Source organism: Taeniopygia guttata, chromosome 1A (genome assembly GCF_048771995.1).
Source record: "Taeniopygia guttata chromosome 1A, bTaeGut7.mat, whole genome shotgun sequence".
Taxonomy (NCBI): domain Eukaryota; kingdom Metazoa; phylum Chordata; class Aves; order Passeriformes; family Estrildidae; genus Taeniopygia; species Taeniopygia guttata.
Window position 1 is genome coordinate 32,933,327 of NC_133025.1, and position 12,862 is coordinate 32,946,188.

Here is a 12,862-nt window from a genome sequence, read left to right on the forward strand (position 1 = left end):
AACAGCGGAAGGAGATTCCATCAGCCCAACAGGTCAGATACATTTTTCTTAAGTCTTACCAACTTTCTGACTCCAGAGCCACATTTTTATTTTCTCAGGATATCAGTAACACTGATTACAGATATCAGTTTAACTCTGAATATTCTGTCAGTGCACAATTCCCACTCCTGCAAGTGAAGAGACATCTGAAGAAACATTTTCTGTAAAAGGATATATTAATGGTAAGTTATTACAAGGCTTGTTCAGAAATGGTAGCATTCACCACAATAAATTCTAAGTGGGTTTCTTTTCTTCTTACCAAAAAAAAAAAAATAAAGGTCATACATAAATTGACCTATTGAGCATATAAATTATGTCTCCAATTTTGTTTGAACTATGATTTTAATGTGATTTTTGTGATTCACAATACCAGAACTGACTGCAATGGACAGGGACATAGAGGGTTGTCTAAATCTTTATAAATGTGCTGAAAGTTTCTTTTGTCTAACACATCAGCTAACTTTTTGACTAGATAACAAACAACAACAACAACAACAAAAAAAACCCACAAAAAAAACCCCACAAAAATACCCAACAACAACAACAACAAAAAAACCCCAAACAAACCCCACGATGGCAGAGAAGATGGAAATTAAATGCGGAAATCTTCATTGTATAGAGCACCCTGGGGTTTGTTAAATATCTGCAGATCTGCTTGTTGTAAGTGACAATGTTTATTCTTGCAAGTGAATTCCAAGATAGCCTGGCTTCCTTGGGGTTTAATCTCAGCTTTTTTTGTTTCTCTGATTAGTTGGAAACTGTAGCAGGTCACCGGGGCTCTTTGAAGAATGAAGGGTCTCATTCCAGGGTGAGTCACAATGAATTTGCGAATGAATGAAAAGTTAATTGCAGAAAAGGGTAGAGCATACTTCAGTCATAGTTAATTTAAGCAAAGCTGATAAGTTAGTAAATAGAAGCACCAGTGCATTCTTTCAAGTAGAATTTTTGCTTTTACTGATATCTTAGGTGCTGTTTCTCTGGCCCTTTTAAAGATTGGTGCTTGTCATAGACACTTTATTATCTAATCTTCTGACAATGAGAGATCCTTAATTACAAATAGATTGAGCTCTGTTGGAAAGTGCATTTGCAAAAATAAAAGGAAAGCTCATGTACTACAAATGTGATTTTTTTCTTCTTAAGAGGATTTTTTTTTTAACTAGTAAATACTGGTGGGAAAAAGACAATAATGACAAACATCATAATTTTTTAGGAAGGTGAATGAAACTTGAATCCTTCTTGGTTTTTGTTGTATTTGAATTATCTTTTGTAATCACTTCAGAATTGTGGTAAAATACAAAAAGTGGCTTAATAAAAGTCGGCTATTAGACTTAAAACTGTCACATAAAAAAAATGCAGAAAGTTTATATGCAAGCAAATGAAAGGCACTCTTTCTTCACAAGTAGAGAAGTTGAAGAAAAAGCTGTGTTTTACCAGAGGAACTCTGCTTAAGGAAAACGTATAACTGTGCACCACGACATGAAAAAAGTACAGCGATGATAAAAGCAAGGGCCATAGGCAACAGCTTTTATAGTCTCTATGGCAACACTTTTTTTAGGAGTCAGAGAAGCTACAGCAAAGAGCTGGAGATGGAATCACACATTTTTTCAATTTTAGATGTGCTTTGGACTTACTGCCCACCCATCTCAGAGCACCTTATCACTGCTAATGAATTAAGCTCCTACAGTCCTCACAAGTTGAGTGCTATTCTCACTGAGTAGTTTAGGAAAATGGAGCAGGAAAAGGTAAAATGATTTGTCATATGTCATGCAAGAAACTACAAAAGAGTTAAAAATTAAAAGATGCTCTTAAAGACAGAATACTGGGAATATTAACCTGGCAAATCTGAGTGGCAAATATGATTCAGTGCAGCCATGAGTGCCAGAAGCTGGGGACTGGATGGAATTTCATGAGCTACACTCATTTTACAGACTAAGGTGATGTGAGTGACTTCCATCACTTCATAACTGTTCGTGTGCACCAGCTAATTTGCAACAAATTTTTTTTGGAGACTCCACTCAAATAAAAACATTACAGCCACCAATGTTTTTACTAAAAAAGGAGACATTTGAGCCACTAAAAATCCAGATCATAACACATGACAATATTAAAGATTAAAGGTATAAGCCCACTGCTTATCTGTACACAATAGTTACATGACAAGTAACCTAATTGAATTAATGTATAGTCATACAATAGCTCTTGCAACGTGATCTAAAGATGCTTATAGTGGTGGAATTGTTTTCTGGGACGAGAAAACAGGCCTGAATTCCCAAGCCTAGTTAGGCAGCAGTTCAAGATGTGCAAAGCTCAAGAGAAGGAGGAGGAGGAGGAGGAGGAGGAGGAGGAGGAGGAGGAGGAGGTAAGAACCAGTGCCTTCATCTCTGCTTGACTCCATCCTACATCTAAGCTACCGAGACTCCAAATGCACCTTACCACAAATATAAATTACTAAAAGACTTCAATACACCCTATTTACCAAATTAACCAGTTTAATTCTGTGCCAAAGGATGCTGGGCACAGAAGACACAGTATGTGCCATCGAGTAGGTTACAATCCAGCTATTTTGCTCTCCTGTTGTTCAGCTGAAGCAGGTATTCGTCTTACAAAAATAGAAACAAGAGTTGCACTCTTTCTGCTGATACCAAGACATCATTATCAACAAAATAAACAAAAACTGATTAAATAAGTAGTTAAAGTTTTAGTTAGAGAGGCAACTTCTAGCAGCCTTGGGTCTTGTTCAGTAATCATGGTCAGTCGCCTGCATAGCCACAGCTAACTCATGGTGATGTTAATCATTTTCACCATGGATACAAAGTACAAAGGTTTGTTTAAAAATATGCTGGTTAAAACAGGAGCAAGCCAACTTCAAAAGCCTTTTCAAAACTGCATACATGAGTCCAGAGAGAGAAAAAAAAATAAAAAAAAAAAAAAAAAAAAAAAAAAAGGCACCCAAGAGTTGCATGCTGTAGTGTTTTCTTTTTAAGCCCCTCACTCGAGAGGGCAATCCTCTCAACTGTTTGCTGCTCCTTCTGCTCCGAGGAAGCAATTGCTTCCCTAGGGACCCTACACAGCCTGTCAGCTCAGTGGGGAGCTGCCAGAGGTCAGCAGAGCATCCTGAAACCCTGGGGAGGCTGCTCTGCCCTCACGCTGACTCCAGAAACAAAAGGAGGTCTTCCCTTCACCTGGAGATTGGTTACTAAGCCAGGGCACAAATATGTTATGGTTAACACAGTAGAGGTTAGATCATTTACCTAAGGCTGGGACACTTAGGTTTAATCCCTTCCTTACTGTGACAGGATTTATCACCATCTCCTGCCATCCAGCTTCCAGCTTAGTCAGGATCAAGAGCCACCAGGGAAAGACTTCAGCTTCCTTGCTGTGGGGTGGGCAGAGCCCTGGTTCCTAAATGGGACCAGCTGTTGCAGTAATGAGCCCATGAGACTTTTATACCTGTTATACCTACCCCTTCCTCTGCTCTTTTGGTTTTGGAGAACAGGTCTCCAAAAGGCATGTGGTACATGTGTGCCAGCTGGGTAAAGCCCCCCTGAGAAGCAGCTGGTTAAATTTACCTTTCCACTGTGTGGCTGGGACCCTGTATGCCTCCACAGAGGTCAGCGTGGAGGGACAGTCCCACATATGGGATCAGGCTCAGGTCGAGCAGCCTGGAGCAGTGGCCCAGCTGTCTCCCCTTCCCCTACCTCCTCTTTGGCGCCCAGTGACTCAAAATGAGAAACTCAAGAAACACAGATTCTGGGAATGGAAAAAAGGAACACGGAAGGAAGATGCTTAGCTGTGTCTGACACTGCCTTTTGCTCACCTTTGGAAAAGAAAGAATCTTTGAAGCTTTTTTAAATTCTTCATTCTTTTTCTCTTTTTAATCCATATTTCCATAGCTTCTCTGCTATCCACTGCACTGGTGTGCTATTTCTCTATATCTGGAAAAGGTATATTTTATTTATTATATCTTAAGGTATATTTTATTGATTATATCTTATTAAATAAACATTTAATTTACAAGAACTAATTTCCCTCCATTTTTGTTTCCCTTCTAAACTGCCTTCCTCCACCATATCCCCTAGCAATGCATTCTCTCCTATGATAAATACCCACTGTGGCAAGGAGGGATGCTTATCCTGAGTGAAAACCAGCTCCCTTCCCCTCTCCCCTTCGCTCCTCTCCTCACAGGGCTAAAGCAAGCAGGAGCAGGAAGCAAGGCAGTGGGGACAAGGGACGTGCTAGGAAAGGACAGCTCAAGCCTTGGTGCATAATTCAAAGACCCCACAAAGCATCCAGCTCAATATAAACTTTGACCTTTTCCCTTTCTCTGCTGTGCTATTCAACAGGCACTTACCAAACCCAAGCTGGTGAAATAGCAGCTTTTTTAGTGTGAATTTTGTTTTGGTTTTACTAGCGATTAAGCTATGCTAGAGGAAAAGTCAATCTTTTTGATCTTTCATAAAGCCAGAAAATACTTCCATGTTACCAGTTTATCTGTGTGAAAAATATTTAGAGGGTTCTATTTAAAACTAAACAAAAATAAAATAAAATTTGGTGACCAAGTGTTCTTCCACCCTCAAAAATAATATGGCATGCCTTCCATTACTTCTTCTTTTAAAGTTTTCTTTTTCTTAGGAATAGAAATCTGTAATTGTCCCCGTGGAATAAACTTTAATAATAGGTACCACTTTGGGTTTTGTTTTTGATTACAGATTCAATACTTTAAAAAATAATAGTTTAAATTAGTGGACTTCTTTAATGATTTTATTTTACTTTTTAGATTTTTTAAAAGCCAATGGTATGCACTTTTTAATGTCTTCCAATCAGTTAAGGAAAACAAATGCCTTTTCTACTTGATAGTCTTTAAACTTCATTGATTCTGTTATTTTAACATCTCTTAAATGCAAAGAATGTCAAGTCTCCTATGAATAAACTTAATTAAGATGTACATTTAAATGAAAGAGATAATTAGTTCACACCATTCCATTTGCTTATTACTTGACAGTCAGGGTGTATTAAATGCTCAGATGCGTGAAAAGAAAACATGGAGAAGGAGGCACAAATAAAACAATCAGCATCAAAATATCGTTTTCTGTCACCATTTTCCTACGTTCCTACAATAAAACTGTCAACCGCATTAAGTTATTTTCTGCTTTTTATGAGCATGGATTATCCTCACTTTCCAGTGAATAATTTCATTGACACTGGAAATTTTTGTTTGTGCTCTTTTTTCTTTTTAATTTTAGAAGTCATGGTAGTTATGACTATTTCTATATTTAAACATCCCCCTCACCAACACCCCTGAATGACTGCCTGGACAATCAGTAACTTTTTCCAGTAAATTCTGTATAACAAGTCAGTGTTTCCTTTGTTTGAAAGGTAATTTTTAGAACCATTTACTTACAAACAGGAATAATACACATTTGGGGGGTAATAATTATAAGTTTCTTTACAAAAATATCTAAGCCATTTTGGATTTTAAAAGGAATGTGGTTTGTTTCAAGACAAACAAATCATATTTTTGGAAAGTCTCGTTATTACAAAACCACTCTTTTCTTGTTTAGGGGGCTGTGTTGATTGGGGCATAAACATGCTCTGCTGAAGCCAGGCAGCACTGGCCTTCTGCTGTCTATTCCTGCAGGCATATTCCTACAGCTACTACCACCCAATGTAAGGCACAGAGAAACAGATGTTGGTTTTGCCAGCGGCTCAGATCCCCCTTTGCTCTGCCCAGAGGCACCTTCAGCAATGTAGGTGGGCACAGTCCTGCCTGGCTGGCTCCCACCTACTCACCAGGGGCTTGCAGATCCCACATCAGTGTTGTTTGTCCCTGACTCCCAAAGAAAATCAATCCACAGACTGGAGTCATGGGCTGTGTGCCTGCACAAGCTTCACTCTCAACCTTCCCAGACTTGCAGATGAGGGAGGCAAGCCCCAGGAGCTGAAAAGGTCAAGAGCAAAGCATCACTATTGCCCAGAACATCATGGAGAAGCAGAAATTGTCACTTTGGTGTTTGGTATGTTGCTTATTCGGGGAGAGAGAGAGAGGTTTGTGCACACCTCTCCCGTTCTCCCCCGGGAAAGTAATGGTGGGTGATAAGAAATCTGAGCTTCTGGACATCTCCCCCTTCAACTCCAAAGGCAACTGGGTAACCCCTCCCTGGTTGGCTTTTCAGGGAAAGGCAGATTACTGGAAAGTGTGGTCTTGGTAATAGCCTGAACATCTACGTAAAGCCTCTTTTATGAAGCTGTTCTTAGGAAGTTGTGAGAAGCAGCTAAGCTGAAGAGCCTTTGAGGTACAGGCTGTCTTTGGCAGAGTGAACACAGCTGATCTGTACTCGATTGCATGACTGGCTAGGAAATTTTGACTGCAAAGACTCAGCGTGACTGTCAAGAAAAAACCACATGAGTAAAGTACAAAGGCTATTTTGGGCATAACAGCTAGTCATTCTGAACACTAAGGAAATACATACACACACATCACAAAACATTACATATATGGAGACGCTATGATAGCTCATACTGTCTCATAATTTCCATTAAAAAGTTTCAAGGATTTCATCATTCATGCATACACATTTACTTTGGGGTAAAACCAGACATAGAGCATACCTAAAAAATGGGAAGAGTTAAAAAAGCCTAATACTCAAACCAAGTAATTTGATGCAAAGATGTTATTTTATTAGCAAAAAATATCAGCAAAAATTCTAACAAAAAGTGGCTGGTAGTAAAATAACACATTTTCTTCTGCATCAAGTCCTGCATTTGGGTCACAACAATCCCATGCTACAGACTTAGGAAAGAGTGGCTTGAGAGCTGTTCAGCTGAAAGGAACTTGGGGGTGCTGGTTAACAGCTGGCATGGATATGTCCATGTGGTACACAGCATCTTGGCCTGTATCAAGAACAGCATGGTCAGCAGGACCAGGCCAGTTACTGTCCCCCTGTACTCAGCATGGGTGAGCCTGCACCTTGAGTGCTCTGTTCAGTTTTGGGCACCTCACAACAAGAACACTGATGTGCAGGAGCGTGTCCAGAGCTGGTGAAGGGTCTAGAAAGTCAGTCATAGGAGGAGTGGCTGAGGGAGCTGGGGGAAGCCTGGAGAAAAAGAGGCTCAGGGGAGATCGCCTTGCCCTCTATAACTATAACCTGACAAGAGGTTGTAGCAAGGTGGAAATTGGTCTCTTCTGCCATGTCTCAAGTGAAAGAATGAGAGAAAATGGCCTTAAGTTGCTACTGGGGAGGTTCAGATTAGATATTAGAAAATAAAATTTCACTGAAAGAGTGATCAGGCATTGGAGTAAGTTGCCCAGGGAGTGGTGGAGACCCTGTGTCTGGAAGTGTTCAAGAGGCATCTGGATGTGGCACTCATGTTGGCAGGGGTTATGGTTTAGGGGCAATTATGGCAGTGCTCGGTTGATGATCTTGAAGGTCTCTTCCAATTTTGATTCTGTGATCTATACTTTCAGAGACAAAATAATAAATACATTACATTCTTTTGGTATTCCACCTCCCAATGGGATTTGGAACCATTTACAAATGTTAATCATTTCACAGCTACTGTCAGGTAAAGTATAAATTAGTCTATTTGACATATGAGGAAACCAAAGGACAAAGAGACTCAACTTTGTTAAGAAATGAATAGAATAAAGTGATACAAGTTTCAGCATCAGTAATTCTCTGACTTCTTTCTTTCAAACATCACCTCTTTCTTTAGGTACAGGTCTGAGTTTCTTTGCCATTGCAGCAACAGAAAATAAAGACAAATTAATTTGATTTTTACTGTGATTTAGAAAGGCACTGCAATAAATATGTACTATATTGCCTTTGAGACAGCTGTACTCAAGGCTTTTGTCTTTGCAGTGATTGATTTGCCATATTAAAAATAGATATATTGCCATCCTGGAACACTTGAACTTTAGTCTTGAAGGTGGACAGAGTCATATATGACAACGAGTAATGTGACAAAGTTGCACAGGTTGCAAAGTGTTTAAGCAGTATCTGACCTGGGAGGGAAGGAAACACCTTTCCACTTAGCACTGTTAGTCAGTACTGAATTACTTAAGAAAAATAAATTCATTAAGAATTAAGAAAAAATCAAACTCAACACAACCTTTCCACCCCAGGTGATTTCTTTAAAGCCATTAGGATGCATTTCTCTTGCTTTTTCATGCTTTTTTCCTTGCTCCCTTATCTCTATGTGTAAGTAGAAGATCATTAAACTTCTGGAGCTAGAGCTTCAGAAAAAATGCACAACTAATGGAAAATACTAAACATTAGTTTCACTTTTGATGGGTTGCATCCCCAGATGCTGCATAAATAATTTCATTTCTGTCAAGTTTGTTACCTCACTTTAAACTTTTGTGACACCACTTCTGCTCATAACTTTTAGTTTCTGACCTGCTGCTGGAGATACTGGATTTGAGTTTCAATTTGGAGAGACTGATTTATTTCAGACACTGTGCACAGAGCTGCTAACCCCCTGTCTCCCCAACAAACGAAAACATCAAGAGTCAGACTCCAATAAACTTGTGAGATGGAAAATTTTAAGTGTGGTCATTTAGAGCCTTTTTTTGGGCCCACCTTTCTGTTTTAACACCTCCTACTTTCTGCTGGATGCATGCATGATAATGACAGCCCTACCCTGCTTGTTCATAGTGAGCAAAGTAATGGTGACCTCCTCTGGAAAAGACTGGAAACTTTTCCAGAGGAGGTCACCAGACTTCCAACTGGAAAAGCTGTTGCAAAAAATAAGTGCAACGCAGACATTATGTACTATCTGACACTCTTGAGAACTCAACTATACATTCTTTGTGATTGATGCCAGTCTGGCCCAGTCCACATCTTCCTCTTTCTCCAGCTGAGTCTGCAGCAATTCCCTTCACATGGAAGCTGTGTCCAGTCCCCTGCTCCCAGAAAATGCTGGGGAGGGGCTGGGGAGGGAGCACAGGGGTCAGAAAGGGCTACCCCTACTCCCAGCTCCTAAATTTGAGGTGAGTTTACTTCCTACATCTTTTCAAACAGACAGCTCTGTGTTATACATGTAGAGACCTTTTGTCTCCAATTTTCTTGAACAGTAGTGGGATCAAAACTGGACTGGTACCATTTTGTGCACGTGAAAAGAAAGTAAGACAGACTTTTTTCAGGAGGAGGATCTGTCTCTGTAGGAGAAAGGGTTGTGCTGTTTAGAATGATACAATGGTTTGGTTGCAAAGGACTTTAGAGATCATATATGGCAAGCCACCTGCCATGGACAGACATATTTCACTACACCACGTTGCTCAAAGCACCATCCAACATGGCCTTGAACAGTTCCAGGGGTGGGACATCCACAGATTCTCTGAGCAACCCGTTCCAGTGCCTCATAACCCACATAGTAAAGAATTTCCTCCTAATATCTAACCTAAACCTACCCACTTTCAGATTAAAGCCATTCCACCTTGTCTTGTCACTATTACAGGGCCGTGTGAAAAGCTCCTCTCCAGCTCTCTTGTAGTTCCCTTTATGTATTAGAAGGCTGCTGTAAGGTTTTCTTGGAGTCTTCTCTTCTCCAGGCTAAACAATGTCAACTGTCTCAGTGTATCTTCATAGGAGAGGTACTCCAGCCTCTGAACATCTCCATGGCCCTCCTCACTCCAAAGTCTATGTCCTCATTAGGCTGGAGGCCCCAAAGCTGCATGCAGTACTCCAGGTGGGTCTTGCAAGAAGGAAGCAGAGGAGGCGAACCACCTCCTTTGCCCCTGCTGGTTTCTTGATTTCTCTCCTTCCCTGAGCAGTGGCAGTGGTGCAGTGGGATAGAACATTTGAGCTAATTAGAGCCCATTTCCCTTGACTCACCAGCTGCTAATGCTGCAGCTTTCCTGAGTGGTGTTTGGTCTTCGGTTCTTCTTTATGATGCTTAAAGAAAGCCCAAAATTAGATTTTTCTTTTAACATTAGAAATTCAGGCATTGTCTGGCTCAGAAATCTTCCCGCCAAGGGGAAACCCAGTACAAAAGGCAAGAGAGTGAAAGACAAGCAATTGACAACCATTAGCAGAGTTGCCACAGAGTTGCCAGTTCTAATGGTTTTCCGAATAGGCTGGACGATTTCAGACTCTTTTAAGAGTTTTAAAAGAAAAGACAGGTTTTTAGAATCAGTTCCATGACTGATCATTCTTTTTCTCCCACCTGCCAGAGGTGCCCCAGCTTCGTCTCCTTAATGGACCAGGTACACAAGGTTTTACTTTCAAGCTATCCTATGCTCCTGCTCACCACTCACTACTTCACAAGAGGGGAGTTAAACATTAAGAGACATAAGTTAACAAAAGTTAAAGAAACAGCAGCAGATAACATTGCTGCTCAGTAATGAATGCAGCTAGGATAAATTATGTTTGGAGGAAGGAGAGGTAGATAGTTAATTTTGGAGGCTGCAGAGATGGAGGAATTTTACTCATGAAAATGAACCTCTATTTATACAAGGGAGTCTAAAATTTTGTTTTGGTTGTAGAGGATGGAAGCATTCCTGGAGCTGTAGTTGAAATAATTGGAATCCATCATAATAGTGTCTAAGATTTCAGCTTGCTCTGTCACTGCCATGAGTAAAGTCGGGAGTTAGAACTGTGGCTGTAGGATATAGAAACTGAGGTAGAAATTCACCGTTCTTTCCCCAAGGTTGTGTACAACAGCACTGCCCCGGGATTTGGGGCAAGTGGTTTTTCACTGGTAAAGCCCAGTTTGGTAATTATTTCTTATAACAGTGCTATGAAGAACTTCATTTAAGTAAGTAAGCACAATTCTGACATTATTTCAGGAACTTCATTTTGAGTTGTAGATACTAGATCTGATCACTACCTGATCCTTTTGTTACATGTAGTTAATTTTTCTGACTTGCTTCATCTATCACGTAACAGCTGTTTCTTTGTTTTGATGAATAAAGAAATATTTGTGGAATGGAAATCACTTAAATATGGAAGCAAAGCCTATGATGTTAACTCTGTGGCCAGACCATGTCAATGGAACTGTAAGTTTGTTGTGAAAAGTCTCCCCTTGCTTTTCCCTAGCTACTTCACAGTTGCTCTATATGTTAACATGTTCCACACAGGGGTCAGCAGTAGTTAACCATAATGAGGTAATTACAAGGTACATTGAGTACAGATGTATGTTAAGGGACATACATTAAGGATGTAGACTAATGGTGTTGTGGTGACAGCATGTTCAAGTCTTTTGGTAATGTTCTGTACACTGAATGTCTTAATATTACTTCTTCTATTAAAGTAGGTCTTACCAGTTTTTTTTTTTTCTGACGACTGAATTGATTTCCACGTGTATATTTATATCTCTGTGTGGAAACTACCGACAGATCAAAGATACCAACCTAATGATGCAAAATAGGTAATAGTTGTGTTTATATTCTTTTGGTCCAAACTTTCCTCAAGATTTAAAATGACCCCATTACTATTAAATGAGAAAAATGATTTTGTTATCTTTGTGTGATTTTGAAAAACACAGCAGCAGAATTGGTGAGGAGGAAGCAAATTGCTCAACTGAAATAGCTGCATTGGCCTCACAGAAGAGGAATACTATGTGAAAGGACATGAGAATGAAGACAAAACATGTTTTAGCTTAAGGTAGTGTGACTCCTGTCAGGAGACACTCAGCAGCAAGCTGCTCAGCATGGGCTCCAAAATTTGCATCAGCCTTGCTAAACTCTATCTTGGGTGGTTGATCTGTGCTTAGCAAGGTCCTGCTGTGCTACATACTACTAGCAACACCTGAGCTGGGGATTTAGTACCAGTCCCCAAGCTACTGTGATATAGACCTTGAACCTTTGCAGCCAAAGGCACAAAGGGCAAATTTTGAATCTTATTTTGTAGAGAATGAGGAACCCCATTAAGGGCAAAGGATCTCAAATTTGAGCACTGAGGTGAAATAGTTGCACTCTGGGTTTTGGGATGGCTCAGTATTGATCAAAAATCTTATTTCACAAGGATGTTGGGTAATTTTACTAATATTTCCCTAACAATAAGATATTATGATAAAATATTAATGGAAAAAATTCATGAGCATATTCTGTATTCAGTGTGAGGTTTGAACAGCATGTAGTTATCAATATAGGAAGCCCTAGGCTTGAGAAGGATAGAAAAACTAATGAAGAGTTTAACAAAAAAGTCTTATGTTTTGAAAGAAACTGCAGGAGGAAAAAAAATGTATGTTAGTGTTTAATTAAAAGACCACCACCAAAATGGAAGATGAATTTTGATTAAGATGGTACCCTTGACTTAGGTATTTAGCATACAAACTGTATGCTTGTATTTTACAACTCGATTAACTTGTGGCATTTCTATCTTCATTAATGTATGTATCCAATACACATTACATATGGTATATATTTTATAATATACATTGTATATTATGTTCTACTGAAAGTTAAAACAACCAACTTAACAGATTTTGTGTGACTTGGTTACCTGTTGTGATATACAAACAAATGTACCAGTGTACACACATAACAGGGAGGTATAGTTATGCTTATATAAATGCACACATTCAAAGTGGGACCGTTATTTGCTTTGCTAATGTAATTAATAGCATAAGAACACTGGTTTTATAACACTTAGAGACATTATCAAATTAAACCTTCTTAATATTCCATATGTTGAAACAGTCAACCAAAAAACAAACTCAAAAGGGAACAGGTAACTCTTCACCACGTAAGGGCAGGACTTTTGCAACAGAAAGGAATAGAAATAGTTTGTTTTTAAATGGCAACTTTTTCCTCAAGGCAACACCAAGCGCTCCAAAGGCTTGGGTGGCAACGCAGAGGGACTCCGCTTCCTGACAAAGTGTC